The 18,333-nt window shown below is 40.0% G+C and overlaps 1 long non-coding RNA gene across 1 annotated transcript; it reads left to right on the forward strand.

Annotated features, from left to right (window-relative positions):
* Window positions 1-13,243: 13,243 nt before the first annotated feature.
* LOC149025443 (uncharacterized) lies at window positions 13,244-13,993 on the forward strand. Its single transcript, XR_016171736.1, has 3 exons — window positions 13,244-13,406; window positions 13,511-13,743; window positions 13,918-13,993. It is a non-coding gene; the product is annotated as an uncharacterized LOC149025443 (long non-coding RNA).
* Window positions 13,994-18,333: the final 4,340 nt, after the last annotated feature.

Genomic DNA, 18,333 nt, shown 5'->3' on the forward strand with positions numbered 1-18,333 from the left:
GGATACCAGAAAGAAAACGTGCGGACTTTGCAGTAAATGAAGGAGTGGGGAAGATTAATGCATCTTTCCAAAACGTATCTTCATAATATCTCTACAAGATTATTATTCGTCGAGGAATGTGAAGTTAAGTGATAAGTTTTATCATTTATATTTTATTCAAGACTAAATTTCAGCAGGAGACGAGGAAATGGTAAGGCCAACATGAAAAAGAAGTGTCTATTCATTAGCAAGGAGGTCAATCTTTACAAAAAAAAAAAAAAAAAAAGATAACTCCCTAAGCCTCTTCTTCATTGTTGCCCGAGGAGCCTTGGTCAGGAGGACTTTTCTCAGGATCCTGAGAAGAGCCTTCCTCAAGATTAACGATGTCAGAGTCCTCTTTAGCAGCAGCTTGTGACTCGGCCTGTGACTTTTCCTCTAGAAGTGCCAGCTCGTCAGCCAGATATGCCTCATATTGTGGGTCAGCTGGAAAAGGATCATCTTCTTCCCGAACCCAGTCTGGGAGATCCATGCCTAATTTCCCGAAGACTTCTTTGTGGCACACCTCATGAAAGGGAGCAGTATCGAAGGAAGGGATTGATGCGAGAATTCGCTCCCAAACGTCATCCTGCCCCAAGCGATAAGCTTGGACGTTGTAAGCACCCAATAGCTGGGAGAAAGGTTCGCTGTTCAGGTATTTCCGAACACAATCCTTCCGAAGCTCTGGCTTGATGTGCTCGGGCTTGCTGGGAATCGCCAACTTCAAGTATTCTTCGTTCTCTATACATTTAAATTCAAGTCTGTCAGCAAACAACGCGGCAGCTTCTTTTTGCTTTTTGGCCTCGCGCTCGGCAGCAACAAAGACGAGCCTTCGAAGCATCAAGGGCCTCCTTGAGGGAGATCACTTCTTCCTCATGCTTTCTTTGTAGCTCCTCGGCAGCTGCAGTCAGCCGGTCTATCTCAAAATTGGCTTTGGCCAAATTCTCTTCACAGGTCTGCAGCAAGGAGCTGTTGCGGCCAACCCGGCTCAATGCTTCCATGTGTTGATAGAAGCTCAACACAGCATTCCTGGGAAGGCGGAAATTATCAGAAGAAGTCATGAGAAATTATGAAAAAATAAGTAAGCAAGAAGACCGGTACCTTGTGGATTGACTAACAAGGGCAACGTCGTCCAGGGTTTCAAATTCCTGGCGATCAGAAGGAACAAGACTGAGGGAGCTCCACTCTGCAGCTTTCTCAGGATCATGTGTCACCCTGTCGGTCAACTTCAGGGTCCACTGGGGGGTGAAGACCTCCTTACAATCCGCAGAATTTTTGGATTTTTTGTGGGAGGAAGCATCAACTGTATCATGCCTCCTTTTGGTTCGGGCGGAGGAGGAGACATTAGACCTCTCCACCATTGGCTTCTTCCCTTTACCCGAAGCATTAGCCACAGGCCTGATATTCCTGATACCCCTGTAAGAGGGGTCGGGAGAGGGAACAGAAGCCTCTTGATCATCGGTCAAGGCTCTAGGCAATCGTTGCTCGGCTGTCACAACGGCCCTAGCGGCCTTCACTCGCAGGTTCTCGGGGTTCATTCTTGGAGGCACTGCAAAGAAGAGCAAAAGTTAGAATTGAAGACGTATCACTTCAGTAAAATTAAAAGATGATGGTTAGAAGCTCACAATGAGCCAAGCCCCAGTACCGAAGAATGGAGTTATACTCCACCTCAAGTCCATGTATCTCTTGATACCATGGAATGGATTTCATCTTCCTGATGGCCGCCTCGTCTTCTTTGGATAAGGGTGGGCCTCGGTTATTCTCAGAAGAAGAAGTACACCACCTCCAGGCGGCCGGGAAGTTAAGATCCGATGGAGGCGCTCGACAGAAAAAGTATCGTTCGCGCCATCTTTTGTGGTTAGAAGGGCAAGTTCCTTTGACAAGGATGCTGCCCCTCCAATCAAGTTCAGCCTTATTGCGTTTGGATAGAAAAACCCATCCGGGAGGATGGGAGATAGAAAGAACATGAAAATGCACAAAGAGAGAAAGAGATGGCGTAATGCCAAGTTCAAAACACAAACCCAAGAAGCCGACGATGAGACGCCAGCTATTGGGAAGGAGCATTCCGGGACAAATGTCCCAATGATTCAGAACTGCTGAGAACAAAGGATTAAAAAAGGGAAAGCGAACCCCGCTTTCCAATGCATCTATGTACAGAGAAAATTCACCCGAAAGGGTTGAATCAACCCTCTCATCAGGATGGGGAGCCCTAACCTGATAAGAGGAAGGAAAATCAAAATCTTGGATAGCTGAAAGAAGGGTTTCCTCCTTGAAAATGGAGGGAACAGAGCCAGGCCCGCCATCGGACCTGGAAGTTTGAGGCTGCCTAGAAGACTCGGCAGTTATCCTAGAAGTCTTGGAAGATCCAGACTCAGGAAGGACAGAAGGAGTTTCGGTTTTTCTCTCTAAACCTTTTTGAGAAACTTCAGCAAACTCGAACCAGAGGACAGTTAGGGTTTTGTTATCACTATCCGATTGTTCGGAAGGAGGAGAAGCAAAAGCTTCATTACCACTACTATTACTAAAATTGGATACCAGAGAAACCCTATTATCCGCCATTACTTGTTTCAGTAAGGTACAAAAAGAAAAAGACCAGTGAACTTACTGATTCAGTGAGGCAAAAGCTTGAGAGCAGGAAGGCGCGAAGCAGACGACAAAGGTTCAAATTCCGGACAGGAAGAATGAAACCTACGAAGGCAACGAACCGCTTTTAAAAGCACCCGCACGAGTGTTCGGGAATCTGAACGATTGAGATTGATTCAAAATCAATGATCGAGATTAGAAGACCTTTTAAAAGTTTGAACTCACGAATCCGAAACAGGCGTTCGGAAACCGTCGCTTGGATTACTTGAGCCACGACAGATCGACTGCAAGGAGACACGTGGCCTTACCCTCACAACACTCGAGGAATAGTGACCACCGCATTAAATGTGATATGAAATTTAATGGAACACGCAGAGACTATTGCCTGACGAAGAACCCAGTTAAAAACCAAGCCCTTGGGATCGACCGAACGCTTGGTCTGGGGGGCTCGTGATATGGAGAAAATATGATCAAACCGGGTTCATACCTGGTTCGACCCTCGACCCCGGTCGAGACAGAGGGAATCAACTCGCTCCCGAGCTAACCGGATCCAGAAGATGGCTTGCTGAGGAAGAAAACTTATTCAGCTACAAGCACGCCCTAATTCAACTTATGAATTAGGTTAATTACCCTAATGATGGCAGACTCAAATTGACGGCTGCGGCTAATCATTATCGAAGGGATAATCATCGCATAACCTAAAGGTTATCTCAGGAGTCCTCTACTAGTCCAAATTAGTAGAAGTCTATCGCTCAACGGGTCTAACTGTTAAGATCCAACGACTACCCGAAGAAGGCTCAAGTGCATCCAACGAAGGAGATTCGAAGGTACACTCTATATAAACCTCACTGCCATACGAGGTGAGGGACTCAGATTCAGATACATACTGGTAGACGTAAACTATCAGAGGCTTACGATCTAGATCACCTTTCCCAGTTCTTTATTCCTTAGCTCTGTGCTTCTAGCAGAGCCGTTTGTGATTAAGTTCATCAACTGACTTAGCCTTCGGAGGTGGACTCCCGACCCCCGCGGTCGGGCCACATCTGACGCTTTCGTTTTGCAGGTCATCACGAGGAGAACAAACGGCGCACCAAATGAAGCACCACCCACAAAAAAACCTACACCCACACCATTTTTCTTTCTCCCCCCCCCCTTCCTCCTCACCTCTTCCTCTCCCCCCCCCCCTCTTTTTTTTCTGTGGCGTTGGGGGTCCCCCCCCCCCCCCAACTTTTTTTTAATGGGGGGGAGGATTTTTTTCTCTTTTTTCCACCCCCACCCAGGGGAACCCGCCCGAAAAAAAAAAGATTCGGGGAGGAAAGCGGGCGCCCCCCCCCCCCCACACCCCACCCCAGGCCCCCCAGCGGGAGGGGTGAAACAAGTAATAAAAGTTTTAAACAACCCATTAGCATGCTACCAAAATATTAAAACTAGTGGCTCATAATATGTTCCAAACCATAAAGCATACGGACATCAATACCCTCAAAACAACAGTCAGGCCAAATTCTAATTTTCCTTCAAATAAAACTGTAGTACTTTAAGCTTATGTCCATTACTTGCATTCAAAAATATATTCCCTAATTGACTCTTCTCCAAAAATAGAGTAATTAAAATATGTTCAATGGCTAGTAAACAAAACTTTATGTTTGTTGAGAAACTAGACTCTATAAGGACCAGTACAACTCTCATACAACCAATGATTCTAGTTATCAAGACACCCTTTTGGTTGATATCAAGGGAACTCTTATCTACTTAATCTATTGTTAGGATCCCAGATTCAGCAAAACAACATGACAAGATAGTGGGGAAAGTATACTTTATTAACTGATAAACTCCAAAACTCGGAATAACATAGCAGTAGGCATTCCTACAGCTACCCGGGAGCAATAGCCCTCACCCCAAAATTCCCTTGTGACAAACGATGATCCTAACCTACCACCCTCCCCAATACATATTGTCACACCACACCCGCCGGTATCGGTTCTGCCCGACATACCCGTGGGTGCGATCCATCACAGGATCCACGGTCTTACCATCAACAATAATAAATGCAAGTAATAATAATCATAAGCAAGAACAAGTTCGAATTAATTAATCAAAAAGGATTATAGGATTCCAAATACTCCAGAGAAAATGAATCAAAATAAATGCATTCAAAGTACTAAGTTCCAAAGTTTATCGAGTTCAGCGGAAGCAATATTTAAATAAAAGATAGTTTCTTTTCAGAAGCTCGCTCCTGGGCTATAGCCTTCGCTTTAGCTTTAGCAATAAATGGAGTTCTCCAGTTTTTCTCCGAAGACTCCTCAAAATACCGAGCGACCTGTCTCCTTCTTCCGTCAATGGGCGCTATAAGCGCACTCCAAGCATCTGCAGGAGGCTTCGTGGAAAACATCTCCGTCTCCCATTGATGGTACCACATTCTCTTCAGGGGTGTTACTTCACTCACATGGAATTTTTCCTGGTTCGGTAAAACTATCTGTACAATATAATATAACATACAAATAAAGGATTCAGTTCTGACGAACTCAGTAAGGTAACACATCTCACATACACATCGACAATATATCCAAGTAAGCATATATGTAAAGAATGATATGCAAATATATGGATGCTACTAAGTTCTAACTATGCAAGTCTCTAGATGGTTGACATGCTTTAAGATATAACACCAGCCGTCTCTAGGTAGGTCTAGTCACTCTGATCCCTCACGAACTTGTTACCTCTTTTGGGATCCCGGGCAAAGGGGTTTAGTCTTCATCAATCAACCATAGCTGGGATTTAGGTCAACACTCTCTTACCACGACCATTGGCATGAGTATTGGCGCATGTCGGGGTTTCTAATCCAATGCAAGGTCATACAGTGACATACTACATGTAGTCCGGATACTTCCCCTATGGCACCAACCAACTTGATTCAATATCCTTCCCTACCTAGGAATGAGAACCCTCACGGATTGGCTACCACTGTTGGACTCCATTCCCTACCGCTATGGTCTCATGACCCCTCACGACACTCAGGCCGCTCCTTGGAAGTCCATGAGCCCAACCCTAACATATGCAACTCTACCATTGCATGATCAATAGTGGACCATTGAATCTCCGCAAGGACTGGTTACTGGTGTAGGACTAAATAGAGTCACATCATTATTATCACGGGTCATTTGGCTTCAATTCCCCTACCAAAAGGGTAGTACCATGCAAGGGTATCTAGCCATGCAATCTAGACTCCCTAGGTATGTCATCCAACAATTATGATAGTGCTAGAGGCATCAGTAAGCATATGTCCCATACCACAACCTTCTAATATCCCAAGCAACGGATACCCAAATGGATACTCTTCCATCACAATTACATCACATCACCAACCATCATAACATAATCATTCATTCAATAACACAGATTAATAAAGTACTTATAGACATCACTAACAATATACATTCATCTATAAATCAGTGAATTATACAATTACAATAAGTTACAAAAGCAATGATATATATACGAATTAAATAGTTCATCATAGAACATATCATCGCATATATACAAGAATATGCCCTTTCCTGTAAATATGTAAAAACTACTGTAAATGCGAGTAAACTTCACCCACTGTAGTTTTAGAGAATCTTAGAGGTCACCTAAATATAAGGTTGCAAAAATATATAAAAGACATGAGTCAAATCAATGCAAAGACCAACTTCACAGAGCTACTATGACCCGTTGTTCGCTTGGGGCGGTTGGTTGGGTCAAGCAACTGCCATAAGTGACAGCCCTTACATGTTACAGACTACTTCTAAGTCCAAAATTCTGACGTTTAATCATCCAGCTTTAATCCAATTTCGGAATGATAAGTCCGAATTTCATTTTTGAGAAGCTTATAACAAAGGTACAAAACAAAAACCTAAAATTCTAAAGATTTGATACACAATTCATCTGCTTTGATTAGATTTATTCTTTATTCGGATGCAAGGATCCGTTTTTGGACATGATCTAACCAAAGATCATTGATGAGGAATGGAATCAATACAATTAACTCTCCATCTCATCAAAGAGGATGGATCCACACCATTTTAAAGAGATAAAGAGAGCAAACAAAGAGTGTGGGATCACTTACCTCCACTAGATTAGCAAAACGGGCAAAGGATTGAATCTTCTTGGCAAAGCACACCTTCCTCACCTTCTAGCACGTGTTCTCTACCTCCTAACTGTCCATAACAGCAATCCCAAATATAATAATGAGTAAAAAGGTCGGGGTTTACTCTATATATATATATATATATATATATATATATATATATATATATATATATATATATATATAAGAGAGAGAGAGAGAGAGAGAGAGAGAGAGAGAGAGAGAATTGGGGGCAAATTAGGGTAAAAACCTCGCAAGCAAACTTGGCGATCGCTTGGGGCAACCGCCTAAGCAACCGCCCCCTAGTACTTTTCAGTACTTGGGTGTTTTGCTCAATGGATTGATCCCCAACTCAAACCTAACCCTATACAACATGTGGGGGAGTTCTTACCGTGATTTCGGATATCTTCAAATACACGTTGACTCCAACTAGTGATCCACTTTCCGAGTCCATCAGAGTTTTTACGGTTTACTCTTTGGATTCCCAGTAAGGCAGGTTTTTCATCAGCAGAATCAAGTTCCGTGGACTTAGGATATGGGTCATGGACTTCAATCCGGATACTCTACAACTTATTCCGGCTAGACCTTCAGGTTATCGGACCTGTAATATGGATCCCGGGTTAGAATTACGGGGGTTGTTACACATATTGTAGATAGTTCCCTAAATTAACCCCTTGACAAATCTTTCCCCAATCTCTTTTATTCAGTAGTAAATATTCTCCAAATTATTCTTTATTTAGCAACCTCCTGCTCAGGTCCAAATTTGATTCGTTTCCTTAACTACTACTCGTGAGATCCAGCCCTTTTCTTGCACTTGCAAGAATACACATGAGATATGAGGGGCCTATCATCTATCCTTAAATTTAAAGCTTCGATGGATGTTTACTAGTCATAAATACTCTCCTGCTATGGACAATAAAGGGCCATGAATCCTTCGTCAAGGGTGCCCCTTGAGATCCAGCCCTCTTCTTGCGCTTGCCAACTAGGCTTCGGAGATTTCCCACTTATTTTTTGCCAATAATACTTTTCTCTTCTGCAGGGCTAACATGGATGATGTCCTCTCTATCAAAGTTGTTCTTGATCTTTTTTCTGACCTCACTAGCCAAATGCTAAATTTTGAAAAAAGTGGAGCCTTCTTTAGTCGTAATGTGCCAAATGACCAAATATTCCAAATCCTGTCAATTTTCAGAATTTTGAAAATGAAAAAAGATGTGGTCTACCTGGGAAAAAAATTGATTTATGGCAAGGACAAATCCAAAAACCTAAGTTTCATTTTGCAAAAGATTTCTCGTTGCCTCTTGGAAAGCTTCTTCTCTCTCATTTGCAGGGAGGGTTGTTTTGATCAATTCTGCAACCCCTCTCTTTGTACCATATGTAATGTTTTGGCTTTCCTAAACAACTTTGTCATCAAATTGACTCTCTTTGCCAAAGGTTTTGTCCTGGAAATATGGCGGGGAAAAAAAAAAGAAAGAAAAAGAAACAATTAACCTTGATCTCGTGGGAAAAATGTTGTCAATTGAAATACTTGGGAGGTTTGGGCTTAAAAGAAATAGATGATATCTACTGCGCCCTTATGCTTAAACAAAGTTGGAAGCTCATGACAGAATCCTAATCTCTTTGGGCTTCGGCTGTTAAAGCAAAATACTTTCCCAAGACCAACCTTTTTAATCCGAAGATCAGAAAGAAAGGGGGGGTCCTGACCTCGGTGGAGTATATGCAGTATCATTCCCAATTTACAAGGGATGGTGTCTCCACAAATAGGGAATGGGGTGGACACCTTCTAGTTTGACCCTTGGTTGCCAGGGGCCAAAAGCATTGTTTCTGAACATCCGAACAACGTTTTGTGGAGAGAAGAATCTACAATTCATGAAATGTCTTGTTTTTACACACTAAACAGGGAGTACTTTTCAAACTTAAGTCTACCAAATACTCTTCTCTCCTCTATATCTCTCAATTCTTCTTCAAATAAGTGGATCTCAACTATTTCTTCTAAGGATGTGTCGTCTGCCAAGTTGGTGGGGCATGCTCTGATGAAAAATAGGATACCCTCCCCTATCAATAGTTTGGAACCTACCACTACATCCAGGACTTCCTATTAATCTACGATTGCCCAATGGATAGAGTTGCATACTGAATGTCAATTATGTGGAAATAAGACAGAGAGTCTCTAGCATGTATTCATCTCATGTGAATGAACCAAGAGGAAATGGACTACAGAACCTCTAGGATTGCGAACTGAACATCTATCCCAACAATCAATATTGGACTTATGTCTCTCTTTCTTTGGTGGGGGAAACCGCTAGTTTTTTCCTATGGAAGAAAGAAATGTGGTGACCTTTATTAAACAAAAACCCAATCCATACAAATTATTGGCCAATGTTTCCAAATGGATTTCAGATCTCCAAATTAGTCCAACCGTGGCCTCGTATAATGACCTACATACATATGTTATCAATGGTCATCATAAAAACAAGTGCTTATGCCATTCATTACATTATGATGTAAAATGCCACTCACGTATATTTTTTTGTGCAGGGGTATTCAACAGATTCCTAAACAATAGCGTGGAGGTTATTAGTAGCCAAAGATTGTTGTTGCTTAAAGTATGACATACAAAATATGGAAGTGAGTTAGAAGCGATTCAAGACGGACTCCACCACCCAATTTTACAAGGTTCTTAACTGGACGAAATTTGGTGCAATAGCAATGATGCAATCCGATCTCTACCTAAACCTGAAGGTGTAGCATGGCCCCTCGATTTGCTTCCAACTCTATTAAAAATATTTGCTTCAACAACTAATACTTCTTTTTGCCAATTTAAATCCCCCACCCTGCTAGAATGGTGTATCAATATTGTTAAACAAACCTTTCACGAACCCATACTACTACTAGTAGGAATGAATTATCTAAATGTATTATTTGTAATTGTTTTAGGGCTTAGTTATGAAGTTGTTTTTATGATTAAAAAAAGAGCAAATTACACAGCACACGTTATAAAAGGGGTAAAACTCTTGACCACCCGTTATTACTTCTTAAATTACATAGCACCCACACTCAAAATTACAAGTTACCTACAGTTACATACTCAATTAAGTGGACATGTAAAATAACCAAAATGTCATTTGGACAATGTACATTTTAATACCTAACCCTTAGGTGGGTGAAGGGATTCTATTTTCCACCTACATCTCCATCACTCTCCCTGCCCAGTGCCCACCCACCGAAAATCTGACCTTGGCCACTGCTTGAAGAGAATACAATTTTCATGGCTAGTGTAGCTTTCAACATTCCTCCCACTATTTCATTCCAAGAAGGTTACACTCCTCTGTTTGGTGATTCAAACGTGAAGCCTTTACCAGACAACAAGAACGTCAACCTCCGATTTGAGACATGTTGGCTAGAGTAATTGATTTCACTGTCGCTCATCACAAAAAACAATGAACCACGAAGAAAAAGAGACGAGGAGAAGCCCGGTCAATGAAGGCTTAATCGTTAAACCACCACACAATTCCCCAAATAATATTCCGCTACTCCAACGAAAGCTCTGTTAAGAACATTAAAATTCAAGTTAGGATTTTGGTGAAGCTACTATAAACAAAGGGAAAGAGTGAATCAAAAAACCTGCCGAGATCTCGAAATGAGAATAGAAGAAGAGAAATTAAAAAAAAAAATAGAATTAAAGAAATTCAAAGCTGATGAGGGAAATTCAATGACCAACCAGCACACCAAAAGAAAACAAACCAAATCAGTCTCTCCCTTCTTCTCCATTGAACTGTTCTATTCTGCTTCCCAACATTGGCAAAAGCCCTAATTTTCGAAAACAGAGAATTGATGCTAATCTTTTGCTGTATAATAAATCAAACCCCAACCCTCAAGAAAATCAAACACCCAACAAATGTTCTTGACTTTACAAATCCAAGATTCAACAGTTTCGTCAATCACAGAATGTATCTGAATTTTAGATAACTTTACAAATCCAAGATTCACCGTTACTTGTTGTTCAATTAGGCTCTTTTTGGTATCAATTCTCATTCTCTATTATTCCTATTTAAAAGAAATAAGTACAAGAATTCATTAATGGTGAAAAATGGTTTGGTGACATTTGTCGGGAATAAATTTTGAAATGAAAAATAAGTTTGATATGTCATTGTTGCTCTCTGTGCCTCTTTCTCTTTCTTCTCTTTCTTGCCCTTCGTGTCTCTCTATGTCTCGCTCTCCATTCTCTCTCTTTCTCTGTGTCTTGAACTCTCTCACTCTTGCTGCTTTTCTTTGTAAAATCAACTCCAACATACCCGTGAAGGCGAAATTTCGTCAACACTTCGGGGTTTCGTTGGTTTCGCCAGCCACCAACACACCTTGTGTCGGCGACATTTCGTACCTTGGAAATTTTGAGATAGAATCGAACACCAGAATTGGCCGAGAATTTAAAGCTTTTTGTTTTTGAAATGATAGAATCAGCTTGACAATGTATTCAACCTGAACTGGGATTTTTCTGGGGTTAATTTAGACCCTAAACCACATTGAATGACAAGTCTCATGTTTTAATTACCAAAAAAAAAGACAAGTCTCATGTTTCACATGGATTCTGGAATTTAGAACCCCATTAGAGTATGGGAACTCAGAATGGGAAGGAAAATCAAACTTGGGCTAATGAATTTCAAAAGAATTAGCAGTTTCTCCAGTTTGCCACATCTAAAGAGTTCCTAGTATACTGGGTTACCTGCAACAGGAATTTCAACAGCAAACTCGGTGTAGCAGAACACAGAGAACATGGCAGATTCCGGAGATCACATAGGAGAGAACCACGGCAGGCCTGGCCTCAGATTTTGCCTCAAGACCTGTTAGAACGAAGATTCCAGCTCCTATGACAGAACCAATGCCAAACCAGATGAGATCCCACCATGAGAGATTCTTCTTCATCTGATGTTGACTCCTACCCTTCACGTCAGACAACTCCCACCATGAAAGATTCTTCTTCATTTATGCGTGCAAAGTAAACATCTCTTATAAAATAATGCATTTTTACCGTTATACCCCTATCTTGATTTTAAAATTTCAAGCATGCTACCGCATAAATGAAGATAAATGAAGAGAATGAATTATCCCTCATAATCCACAATGGATTTTTTTTTAGTCCATTATGAATTTTGGAAGTTTTTCTATTATTTTAAATAAAAATCAAAATGATAATAGATGCCAAATCATTTAAAACAATGAAAAAATCTCATAATAGATAATGAGAATTGATACAAAAAAGAGCCTTAATGGTTACATAATCATTTCTGATTTGGCTTTCGGGTTTCTGATGTTTTCCAGTCAATTTTCGTTGGCTCCATTTCTTTTTTTCTTGGCCAACTATAGAGTGAGATTCAGAGTAGAATAAGAAGTTGGAGGTTTTGTAAGGTTGAAGAGTGTCTACAGAACTTTTCGAATGCAGGGGAGTGGTTAGGTGGGAGCGGTCGTCGTCGCCGGCAAGGGGAGTGGTTAGGTGATGGCAGTCATCATTGCCGGCAGGAGGAGTGTAGTTTTCCTCTTTGGGTTGCGGGAGAGAGAGAGTGATGGAGGTGTAGCCGTGTAGGTGGACTTATTGAAAGGTATAGTGTCCAAAGGGCATTTTGATCATTTTACATGTTTTACCCCTTAGGTTCATGTTGGATTAATTTTAATTTAAATTATCTTTATTTGTTTCGTTGCCGTGGTTTCCACGGCCCTTCCTAAACCTTCAGGTCAAGTTCTTTTTTTTATTTTATTTTATTTTTAGTAATGCAAGTCAAGTCGTCAAAAAGTCATTGGGTATTCCATTTTCCAATAAATATGACGATTCAAAGGACAACTACCCATACAAAACAAGAAAAACAGGAAAAAGTACCATGACCAGCACACATTGCCTTTTTTTTTTCTTTCCAAACACGTTGCCATTCCTTTGCCGTGTTCTTTACTTGTAAGGTTTTTGCATTAACTACTGTTATGATCTTTACTTGCAAAGTCTACGCATGACTTTATAAGGGCTAGACATGCTAACAATAGCAAGTGTTAAGATGGTGCAGATATTTATTGGCTTATGCAAAATCCATGATTTTCTGTAATAATAGGTTGTTGTCTATATTACTGGCAACTCAGTGTTCATGAAGGGACTAGATAGAGTAATGAGCCAAGGGAAGTTAGTTACGTGTGCTTTGTGGCATTAAGTGCATAAGCAACTAGCTCAATTGTAGGGATCGAAGAAGGTTGTTGATGAGGACCTAGCAGTTAATAATTCATGATCATGCACTAACAAACACCCAAGGTTTTATGGGTTCTTTTCATCGTTGTTGTTTTGTTGAATTGCTTCGCTTTGTTGATATCTGAAGCTCAAACCTTACCAGATGAAGAAGGTGCATATCTAGCTACAAGATATAATGCAATAACTTATCAGTACTAGCTACAAGTACTCTCTTTCTCTTTTCTCCTATATCGATCCAAGTGAATTATTTTTTTTCTTGAGAATTGAATTGTTTCCTTTGATGTTAACAATACAAGCACTCAAAACGATAGCGGCAAAATTGGAGAATCGTTATGGGAATGTCAGCTCAAGTTCGTGCAATGGTGGTGTAGGTTTAAATGTGAGCTTTAGGTCCACGGCCACAATCAAGAGCAGTGTCACTTGTAATTGCTCCACCACTGTTTGCCACATCACGAATATGTAACACTTCTAATTAACTTCAAATATTGTTTCAATCATCTTAATTTTCTTTTAAACATTCTCATTAACTAATTCCCTTTAATTCTTATTTATTTGAATTTTAGTCAATTATGGGGGTTGAACCTCACTGGTGTTTTGCCCAAAGAGTTTGCAGATCTTCCCTATTTGCAAGAAATGTAAATTATCATCTTCTCTTCTTTACTTAAATAATTGAGCTTTTGAGATCATCGATCACATATATGACATATGGTGGATTCCATTTGTTCAACAACCTATTCATGAACTGTCTGAGTGGATCAATCCCTCTTCGTTGGACTCAAATCCCTCTCATCATCATGTAATTATCTTTCTAACTCCTCTCTTTTCTTTTCATAACATCGCTTCGTTGGAGCAACTGTGAGTATCGATATGATACATAGCCTAATCAATTAACTCCTTTGTAGGCCAAACTGATTTTATTATTATTTTTTTATTATTATTTTTTTCTAATTCAAATGGTCACTCCCTGCAGGATCTTGAATTCTAACCAACTTGAAGGAACCCTTCTTCTAGAGCTTGGTAATTTGCGTCGATTGAAGATATTGTGAGCTTTCTCTTCTCTAGCTTCTACATTTTCATTCCATTATTTCCATCGGTCAAAAAATTAAGATTACTTTTTTTTTTATTTTGATACATTAAGATTACTTTTTAATTGGAGCCCCTTGAGGTTTGGCTCATGTCACTCTTGTCAAAGAAAAATAACAAGGAAAAAAACAAAAAATGAAAAGTTCCAAGTAATTAACAACAACATGCATGTTTGGGGAATCTACAAGAGCCGTATGAGGCAAAAAAGAGATATCACATCAATGCGGATGGCTTTCCAAATCTGATCTAAAGATCGAGATTTGGTAGAAAATCTATGGAAGTTTTGATTTGTCCCTCCAGATATGCGAGATCCAAGCCCTTAGAAATGGCTTCCTAGTAGTCCTCACTTTGATCGAAGAATCTCCAAAAGCATAACCAAATCAATACGTGACACTCAATGTCTAGGGGCTATGGGTGCCTAGATCTAGCCCAAATAAGGGAGAAGGCAAAGAGCCAAATGAGATGAATGAATGGGCACAGACGAAAAGGTAAGGTAGAGTATGGTCCTATCATTGGTACAAAAGATGCAAGAGATCGAGAAGATTTACCAGTCTATTGATTTGATTGCAGACTGGTAATGTTGTCGAAGAAATAATTAGAGTTATGTAATTATTTTGTTGTACGATTACTTTTCAATTGAAGAAATCTATTGGCGTTACATGAAATACTGATCTAGTTAATGACATGGCATCAGCTTATGCTAGTTTGTTTATGGTTCTGTGTGATAATGAGGACTTGCTTTCTTTGGTGGTGTAGGATACTGAGAAATTGTTCTCTTATGGGTTCAATCCCATAATACATTGGAAAACTGATGCCAAATTTGACAACTCTGTGAGTTTCTTTATATGAAACTTCAACTTCTTCCCTTTTGACTAAGCTAATTATGTTCTTGTCCATGGATCTACTAAGTGATACTTATCAAAAATCAGTGTTTGTATATATATTCTGTTTCATATTCTCATTTAAAATTGATTGAATAAATAATGTACCATGATGACAAATTAAAGGTGATGGTTTGTTAAGAGGTCATGTTTTGATATTTCCCTTTGGTTTTACCTCTATTGAATTCTTATAATTAATGTTATCAGAATTCAGAATCACAAAAACTTAAGCAATTTACAACCTTAAGGATTGTGGTAATATGTTACATGAAGATTATATAAAACCTATCTAATATTCTTTAGCAAGATATTGGGGTGAGGTCATAACTCTTCAATTCTAGACGGGTGCACTATGTTTGCATCAGAGTAAGAGTTGATGTGAGAAAACCACTAAGGTTCCATATTATTGCTAGAAGGAAATCAGGAGTTTCTGTGCCAGTAGGTGTTAAGTTCAGGAATTATTTTTGAGATCAAGATTGATGGTGAGGAAATAAGGAGGAGAGCAAAGCTCTGGGGAATTCAATGGTGCCTAGGGAATCTGTCTTCTTGCGGTTGAAGCCTCCTGAAGTGCTTGTCAATGGTGTTGGTTCCATTGTAGGTGGGAAAATTTCTTATACAGGAGTTGTGGGGACCTCAGTGCTACCTGAGATTGATTCCCTCCCTTCTCCTATACAGGCGGGAATGTTTCGTAGGATTGCAATCCCACAACAAGAAAACAAATTACAACGAAATCAATTCCGGTTTTCTTTGATTGGACAAACAAATTTTCACATCACAACCACGGATGAATTGCGAGAGATTGCCAGGGGCACTTGGAAATTGTCTAAGGGGGTGATCTTGCATTCCTTGGGGAAAGGGTTTATCATCTTTAAGTTTCATAGTGAGGCAGATATGACTGAGGCGTGGCGCAGAGGATTCTGGAAGGTGGGTAAGCAATACATTCGTTTTTAGCAATGGTAGCCGGATTTTAATATCCATTCTCCTCAACTTGCGGGTAAGTTGGTCTGGGTTCGTTTCCTTGATTTACCTCTTGAGTATTGGCATGAGAAAGTGCTTCTTTCGATTGCAAAGTTTGTGGGTCGCCCTGTTTCTCTTGATAGACGTACTTATCAAGGATCTGTTGGTCACTATGCTATAGTTTTGATCGAATTGGAGGTTGATGATGTTCGTGCTAATGATGTTCAGATCGAGCATCTTGAACCAGGGATTTTTCGAGTTTTTAGTTTTCTTCAGAAGATGATTTTTGAGGATGATATTCAGCGGTGTTCTTTGTGTAATCGGGAAGGCCATTTGGGTCTTCATTGTAAGTTCTCTTCTAAGGTGAATGAGTTGTAGGTGCAGCCTTCAAGCGTTCCAGCAGAAATTCCTACTGTGGATGGGATTCCTAATGTAGGTGTGCGAATGTAAACTTCTTGTTCACTTCAACAACCCATCCGTGTGGTTTTAGAGGAGGTAGGTTTGGAGGATTTGGCAGATTTATCCAATAAAGATTCGGTTGATTCAATTTCTAATTTGAATTCAAAACTCAAATCCAATAGAGTGGTTCCTTTTAAAGTGGTAGTTGAGTCGGGTAAGAGTTCCTCCCCTGATCTTTCTCTCTCTCTTGGAATGGATCCTTTTCAAATTCAAAAGATTTTGAACAAGGAATTGAATTCAAAGTTGTTTACAAGTCCTTCAAGTAGCATGGACTGCTTTGTTGGAACAAGTGGGGCCAACAAAATTTGAATGGAGTTAATGATTAGTTGGTTAAGCATCAAGTGGGACCATGTGGGGCCCAACAAACTTCAGTTGGAGATAATGATCAGTTGGCCAAACAATTTTCGGAATTGAATTCGAATTTGGATACAACTCCTTCAAGTAGAGTGGACTGCTTTGCTGGAACAAGTGGGGCCCAGCAAAATTTGAATGGAGTTAATGATCAGTTGGTTAAGCATCAAGTGAGACCATGTGGGGCCCAACAAACTTCAGTTGGAGATAATGATCAGTTGGCCAAGCAATTTTCGGAATTGAATTCGAATTTGGATACAACTCCTTCAAGTAGCATGGACTGCTCTGCTGGAACAAGTGGAGCCCAGCAAAATTTGAATAGAGATCTTGATCAGTTGGTTGAACATCAAGTGGGACCATGTGGGGCCAGCAAATATTTGTTGGAGATAATGATTTGTTGGCCAAGAAAAATTAAGAACTAAATTAGAAGTTGGTTACAACTCCTTCATGTAGCATGGATTGCTCTGCTAGAATAAGTGGGACCCAAAAAAATTTAAATGGAAATAATGATTAGTTGGTTGAGCATCATGTGGGACCATGTGGGGCCCAACAAAATTCGGATGGAATTAATGATATGTTGATCCAGCAAAATTCGGTTGAGCATCAACTGGGATTGTGTGGGGCCTAACAAAATTCGGATGGTTTGGAAGGCTCTTCTTTGGTCGGTCACTCTAGTATGGATGAACAGCTTTTGGAAGTAGTTCTTCCTTCAAGCTCTCTTTCTGATCAAGTGGAGAGTGGCTCTCTTCGTCGTAAGCCTGGTCACCCAAGGAAAAATAAGAAGGTTAGAGCAAACTAATGTTAATATACCCTGGATAGCATTGATAAGGAGAGAACTTGATTTAAAGGCTGTTGGTTGTTCTCGTTTCAGATTTTAATTCATTATCTATGATTATGTGAGTTAGATCCAGTGAGGTTGTGTGCATTTGGGGGCAACCGATGTTGCAGGTTTGAAGGATGACACTATGATAGTATGTTTGTTATTTTTCTTTATGCTTTTTAATACAAATGATCCTTTTAGCGAAAAAAAAGATCCACCAATTGAAGGAGTATGCCAACTTCACTTGATTCAGAGTCTACAATATTGCAGATTTGGGTTTTGCATACGGATAGAGTTGTGCTAATTGTCACTCTCTTTAAGGTTCTAGAGGCCCCATATTGGTGCAAACAGTATACTAGCCAATCAATTCCCCAAGGTAATACAAGAGGTAATAGCTGGTGGTCGAGTTTTACCCCCTTTATGGCAGGTGCTATGTAATTTGCTCTTAAAAAAAATAGGTTCATGTTGGGTTAATTTTAACTTAAATTATCTTTTTTCTTTTTTTTTTGGTACGGGTGTTTTTTTTTAACACTAGAACTGTAATGCCATCCGCAAGAGTCGAACCCATCACCTCTCCACTAAGAAGTATAGGTTTTTACCACTGAAGCAACCCTGCATTGGCTATCTTTATTTTTTTCCTTGTCGTGGTTTTTAAGGCCCGTCCTAAACCTCCAAGTCAAGTAGTTTTTTTTATTATTTTTTTGTTTTTTTTATTATTATAAATGCAATGCAAGTCAAGTCAAGTCAAGTCGATTTGTATCATGTTTTCATATCATGTTTTCATGGTGTCATATCTTACGGTCGGTCAAAAAGTCACTGGGTATTCCATTTTCCG

Source organism: Hakea prostrata, chromosome 2 (assembly GCF_041222555.1).
Source record: "Hakea prostrata isolate BN-2017 chromosome 2, UWA_Hpros_2, whole genome shotgun sequence".
In the NCBI taxonomy this organism is placed as follows: domain Eukaryota; kingdom Viridiplantae; phylum Streptophyta; class Magnoliopsida; order Proteales; family Proteaceae; genus Hakea; species Hakea prostrata.